We start from the raw sequence: 6,691 nt of genomic DNA on the forward strand, positions 1-6,691 counted from the left end.
CCCGAGATACATGACTGGCACTGCCTGGTGGTGGTTTCATTATTAAAAGCCAACCTCTGCTCTCCGGAGGCTCCTGCTGCCTGTGACTGTAGCCAGGCAGCTGCCAGCGCGGGCAAGCCAGATCCCTGGGGACCCCTGCCCACCCCCAGCAGGCCCTGCAGGCACCCTGCTGCACGGTTCTGACCTCTGGGGCATCACCAGCACACAGACAGCACACAGGCATTTTCCTAGCACATAGAGAGCAACCCCTGAGCGCCAAATCTCAAAGTCTGAAGCAGGTGATTTGGACTGGTGGGCAGCTTCACGGATCAACAACAACCCCACAGGAGGCTTGGAAAAAATGGAGGCTCATTCTGCACCACCCACCCGAGCCTGGTAACCCGTGGCCAAGGCAGTCCTGAACTCTCCAAACGCCCTTGGAACCCAGCAATGTCCTGGGGCAGCGAGTTCCAGGAGCCAACTTCACAGTGCAGACAGGCATTTTGGTCACCATGTCCCTTGGAAGGGGAGCACGTGTGGCTCAGACCTTCAGCAAAAGCCACCCAGAACATCTGAGGGTGCTGAGGAACAGCCTGAAGACACAAAGGCAATTTTACAACACGGGTAAGAGCAGGAAGTATATAGTACAGCACTTCTGTAGTTGCATGATTAGAGCCTCTATGTGGAATATATTTTGCTGTCAGCTGGATTTTTATGGGGCAGACAACTTCAGGCTACCATGCAGTGTAACTCAGTATGATTCAGAGGAATGTGGGAAACTGGCACAAAAAACTTGAGACGGAGCACAACGTTGCTTTTCTCCAGGACATCGCCAAAAGCCAACCAATTTAGAGTATAACACCCTCGCAGGATTATCCTCTCTGTCTTTCTGTATTTAAAACATACCAAAGATTTCCCTGGAGCTTATCTTACTTTTACACCCATGCTCTCCAATGGTTGAGCTCTTACTACCTTCAAAACTACATTGTTTTGGGAAAAAAACCACAGTTCACACATTGCCTCCCCCTTCACAGGGCACATAAATCCCAAGGTGCAGCTTTACTGTCTTTTACTGGGAATGGCAGAAATGTTAATGCAGATGATCTTTTCCACTTGAGGAAGCATGAATCGAGCAAATTAACTGTTTGCCTGTTGGCTGGTACTTGGCAAAGATAAACATTTTGAAGTGCTGCATGGATAATGGAGCAGGTGAAGCCAAAGACTCAGTGGGAATGAAGCAGAGAGTAGGAAGAGAGAAACTGAGGACTGAGGCACATTTTAATCAGGGACGAGGATACCTACAGCAAAGACTGCCCAAAACTCAGCGCAGATCACACCAGTGGCATCCCCTGGGTGCAGGCACACATGCTGCATCTTATCAATGTTCCCAAGTTAAATGCCAGACCAGGAATGGTGCAGTACTCTCCCGGAATAACTGAGGGAGCACACCCGCATCCTTCCTTGCCAAAGGGTCTTCCATTTTCACCCATATCCCTGTCACAACCTGTTATCTCAGGAGATACTTGGACTTGCTGTTCTGCCACCTGCAATATGCCTCGACAGCTGTTTTTTGTTGTCCACCTGTTTGCCCTCCCCAACAGGGAAATTTGGAAAGGAGGCGAATTCACCGTCTCTTGTGCACACTTCCATCTTCCCATCGCACCCTGCCCTCACGCATACCTCTTCCTCTTCATTACAGAAGAGTATCCTTAATTACACCCCTCTTTCTGACCTGTCTCTACTGCCCGTGCACTTACTGCTACGTATCAAGAGAAACCCTTGCGTGTAGGAAAGTGCGCAGGGAGAGAACACCGAGCTCAGCTCCTTTCCTCCCTCCTGCCTTTTCCCACCAGCTTGCCCTTGGCACATGCCTCATTCCAGCAAACGTTTCCCCAGCTGAAGTTCAAAAGGTCCCAATTTCCCTCTTGACAGTGGAACAAAACTGCTGACATTTTTCAACTTTTCCATTCTCAACTTTCTTGGGAAGTCTCAAAATGATTGTTTTTTTCAAGTAAAGGTGGAGACCTTTGAGGGCACTTTACCCCGAACATGCTGTGGCTCTCCAAAGGGGAAGCAGAGCATCAAGTTGTCACAGGAAAACCTGAGCAGAACCCAACTAAGCTTAGCAGGACCCTGAAGGGGCACCTAAAGGCCTCCCGCTGCTGCTGCTAAATCAGCCTGCTTCCACTGCTGTTTCAAAACACCTTTCCTGAAGCGCTGTTACCACTAATTATAACTTACTCCAGCATAAAGTGGAGAAGACCCCACCCCGAGCTCTGACAGCCCGTTCAGCTCTCTGTGCAGCTCACCCAGAGGCAGAGGTGCCCTGTGGAAACTGAGATTAACCACGGAGCCACCAGGACACGGTGCACGCTTGAGGGAAAGCACGAGGGCAGGGAAGAACTGTACAGCCCCCAACATTCCCACCCGTGCAGGGCTTCCACGGGGAAAGGTGCTGACCAGAAAAGCTCCTTTCAGCTAGGTACCACCAACACACAGCCAAAACCAGGGGGAGAAACCTCAGCATGGGAAGATTTCCACTGTCTTGCAAAATAAAGGCGGTGAGACGTTTTATTCTGGATGCGCTGTGCTGCAGCAGGCGACTGGCTATGCTGTGCACCGCGCGGATGACACTGCTCTCCAGTTCCAGCACAGGGTTAAACTTCCACATCCCAGCACTTACCTTGTCCACGTTCCTCAGAATCAGTGGCACTTCATAGACCTCATCGGGGACGTAGCTCTGAAATACCACCTCTGATGGGAAAGGCTGAAACAAGCTCTGTTCCGGGGCAACTGCTGAGAACTGGAGATGCAAAAGAGAGCAGAGAGTTTCAGCCGCGGGGATAAAGACTCATCAGTGAGAGAATACAACACTGGCCTCCAGCGAAGGACAGTCCCTTGGTGAGTACGCCTGCCCAGCTCACGCTAGGGGAACAGAAGCTCACCCACCTGTGTTCTGAGCAGATCAAAAGTTTCTGGGCCACACTGAGCAGGCTCAAGCGAGCAGCTCTTTTGGCAGGTGTTTCTCCAGGTCTCCTTCTCCAAAAGGCAAGGCAGCACTTACCTCCGGCAGAGCCCTGGGCTAACACGGTCACACAGCCCCAGAGCACTCACTGCAAGAGCTGTAAGCACTCGTGGAGCAAGGGAAAGCCAAGAATTTACAGGAGACCCCATGGGAAACAGTTTGGGGATCATCTTTACTTTGAGACACAGAGACCGAGCCCAACACATCCTCAAATCTCTTTTTTGACACACAGCCCAGAAACCAGGAAGAAGAGAAGACAGGCCAGAAAGGAACACCGCTGTTAAGAAAGCGACAGATGAGGTGGTAAGTTCCAGGTACTTTCCCAGCATCACTGGGCAACCTGAGTAAGGCTGGACTTGGCATCTCCTTTTCCCACGAGCTTTAAATGGATGCTTCATTATATTCTATTATTGCCATTTTCTTTAATACCACTACAGAAGCAGGTCTGAAAACATACAGAAACAGCAAATGCTTACAGCGCCGAGGCGTTACTTTGAGAAAACTCCTCCCTGCTCTGCCTCCCCCCTTCCAGCTGAACTCTTCACACTCACAAGACACAGGCACGTCTCCTGCTTCTCCACAGGAGTCAGGGTCGTGCTGAAGCCAGCGGCCACAGCACACGGCCAGTTCTGTGTGCGCTCGTCCTCACACACACGTTCCCAACCTCACGCGCTGTCTAGGGCAATCCTTAACCAATTTGCTACAGGTCTCTCGCTGGCAGTTTTCCACTCAACAGCCTACCTCAGTCATCTACCCCTTTGGAACGTGTGTTATACTAAGCAGATCTGTAAGAAAAGCAGCTTTAAACACACGTGTAAATAAACATTGATCCAGATAAAGCACACCCACTCCCCTCTGCCCAGGGCCATTCCCCTGTGTACCTGGCGGCCTGAAAAATCTAACACCCTGTACGGGTCCCACTCGATGTTCCAACCCAAAGCATTCATGCAATTGCTTTAGCTACACCTTGAGTAGTTACCGTAGGCCCTCAGCCCTCAAAGGCCAACGCTGCCACCACTGAGGGCATCCTATGACCCCAAGCGTTTGACAGAGACTACACCAAACCAAGGGCTGGCTATTTCAGCAGGAAGGTGGGAAATTGCAAGCTTGCATCCTTGTGGCCCTCCCCAGCCTTCCCCCAGTATCATGCTTTAGCCGCAGTAGCTCATCTCCAGCAAAAGCCACCAACTTCAACAGAGGTTGTTTATATGGGCTTAGCGCAGGTCAGGACTTCAACATCTCACTGGGGAAAAATGTTTTACCTTTCCCCCAGCAGAAGGAACTCCACACCGGCAGCAGTCTGAAACAACAACAGGACTTAGTCACCAAGGCATTTAGATAAGCTGGAGGCAAGCCTGTCACAAGCACGCGCTCTCTTCAAATGTCACATCAAACAGCAAGGAAAAGGGCAAGAAAAGGCTACCTTACGATGGGAGGCTTCGCTCATGTCTAGAATCTGGATAATCTGGGGTTGCCGCATCTCCCGAGTGCTGGCCAGCCTCTGCTTGGTGGTAAGAGTCATCTCCTTCAGGAAGGCAGAGGGAGTCAGCTGAAATGCAAAACACCAGCAAGAGCTACAGAACTGCCTTTATTCAGAAAGGCTTTTCTTCTTCAAGAGCCACCGATGAATAATTTGTGATCATAGCCACTAGGATAGTCCTGGAAGTCCCATAATTACCTGTTGAAATATTTACCATTAGTAAATTAATGATAGAGAGTGCAATACACATGCTCCAAACAAGCAGCTTTGTCCCGTTAGCTTCTCCTTCGTGATTTGATGTGACATGTTGGGGGATTTTGCTCTTCGGGCATTTGTTTCCTTTCCAGTTTGGCCGGAGTGAGCCAGTGACCTTTGAAAAAGGTTGGGAGGAGTTACCAGAAATCCCTTAACTCCACCCTTGCACAACGCTCACAACCACCACACATGTGGAGATGTCACTGCTGGGTGAGTCAGGAAAGCAGAAAATCAGTGTTGTGCCAAGACTGAGGTGGAGAGGAATGGCTCCAAGTTTTAGTTATCTCTTTTGAATTAGTACTTGTTTTCTCTGTTTGGGCCTCCGAGACGCCTCCACAGAAGTATGCAAAGGTATCTCCTCGACAGAGCTTCAGCACCAGGTCATCTTCAGCCAAGTGAGCTCTGGTCAGCAAAGGGCCGTCTGAGGATGGGGAGGAGGAACTGCCCTGACTCCGCTGCTGTCTGCAGCGCTGGATCTGTGCTCCACACGGGATACGGGACAGAACAACTGTTTTGGAACCTGTTCCATCTGGGACCAGCCATACCTCTCGAAACCTTCAGGCAGAGTTTGAGCAGCCCACCACGTGCCCAGCTGCCTGGAGGGCAGGTATGGTCAGAGCAGCGCTGGCAAGCATCCCGAGGTGACAAAACGTTACTGCCCACACAAAGGGGGCGGAGAGAAGCACACGCTCACGCTTCAGCTATTCCGGTGCAATGCCCGGTACGTTCATTTAAACTGGCTCCAGTGGCACATCCAGACACAACTCTGGACTTGCCCTGAAGCAGCACACAGTCCATCCCCTACTGCACCATGGTCACCACCTCCGACAGAAGCATGGCAGCAGAGAGACGGGGAGGTGGTGTCCAGCTTCACGGTGCTGCCAGACAACAGGAGGGGCAGGTAGAGGAAGGACGTGGGGGCAGTTTCCAGCCTTACACAGCTCCTACCTGGCCGCAGCAGGTACTTACAGTTGCAGGCTTCTCTGTCCCTCTGGCTAGCTTCGGCTTACGAGGAGGCACTACCACTTGGCTCAGGAATCTACCAGCCATCCTGGAGGACCCCGTGAACCAGCGGGGCTTTCCAGTGGCCATGCCTCAGCTGACCTGCAAGGAACAGCAACGGGACTTGGAAAATCCAGCATCCCCTTCCATGGCAGACCCAAAGGAGACAGCTGTGTCTCCGGGCTGTGGCATCCTTCATAACTGGAGAGCAGCCGGCATCCCCACCCTGTTTCATAACTAGACCATATTTCAGTGGCAGAGTTAAGACTGATAGAAGTAAAAGCCCAGAACAAACACTCCAAAACAGCCTTTTGCTGTGGGCGCAGTCCCACAAGCCACAAACACACATCAAAGACTGCTGGCACTTCTCATCTTCTCCCCGTCTTCCATGTATTTTGGAACTATTTGCTGGAATTATTATCCAAATCTCTATTAATACCCAAACTGTCCTTTATTACTCTTTAAAAGTTTTTTGGTGGGAACAATGTCACTTCACTGCTTCATTTTGCAAAAACAGCTGACCCGATGTGACTTTGTGCCTGACCCTACTAAGTGCTCAGAGTATTATGAACAACCTTAAACCCAGGGATCGCTGCTGCCCCAAGCATCAAAATCAGACTGCTCTCACTGCTCTCCTACTTTGCAAACCAAACACCCATCCTTTGTGCAAGGAGGTTGGTGATGTTTTTAACTAAGGGACCATAGAGTTCAATACTCTGATTAACAACTATGGTTTCTCAAAGCTAATTTGGTTAGGTTACAAAACTTATCCAGCAAATATGACTCCTTCCAGGCATGAAATTACCATGCCCAAGAGCCTTTCTCCATGGAGAATGAGGGCCTTATTTTTCACTTACTAACACCCAAACTCTAGGCTCCCTACAGGCATTAAAAGCTGTAGCAGCAGAAATAAAAGCATGAAACCATTAAAGTCGCATGAGCAATTAGCT

General features: G+C 50.4%; 1 pseudogene; it reads right to left on the minus strand.

Annotated features, from left to right (window-relative positions):
* Positions 1-5,789, minus strand: part of LOC130143372 (hydrocephalus-inducing protein homolog) — a 66,612-nt pseudogene extending 60,823 nt beyond the window's left edge.
* Between the last annotated feature and the right edge of the window lie 902 nt (positions 5,790-6,691).

Source organism: Falco biarmicus, unplaced genomic scaffold (genome assembly GCF_023638135.1).
Source record: "Falco biarmicus isolate bFalBia1 unplaced genomic scaffold, bFalBia1.pri scaffold_27, whole genome shotgun sequence".
Classification (NCBI taxonomy): domain Eukaryota; kingdom Metazoa; phylum Chordata; class Aves; order Falconiformes; family Falconidae; genus Falco; species Falco biarmicus.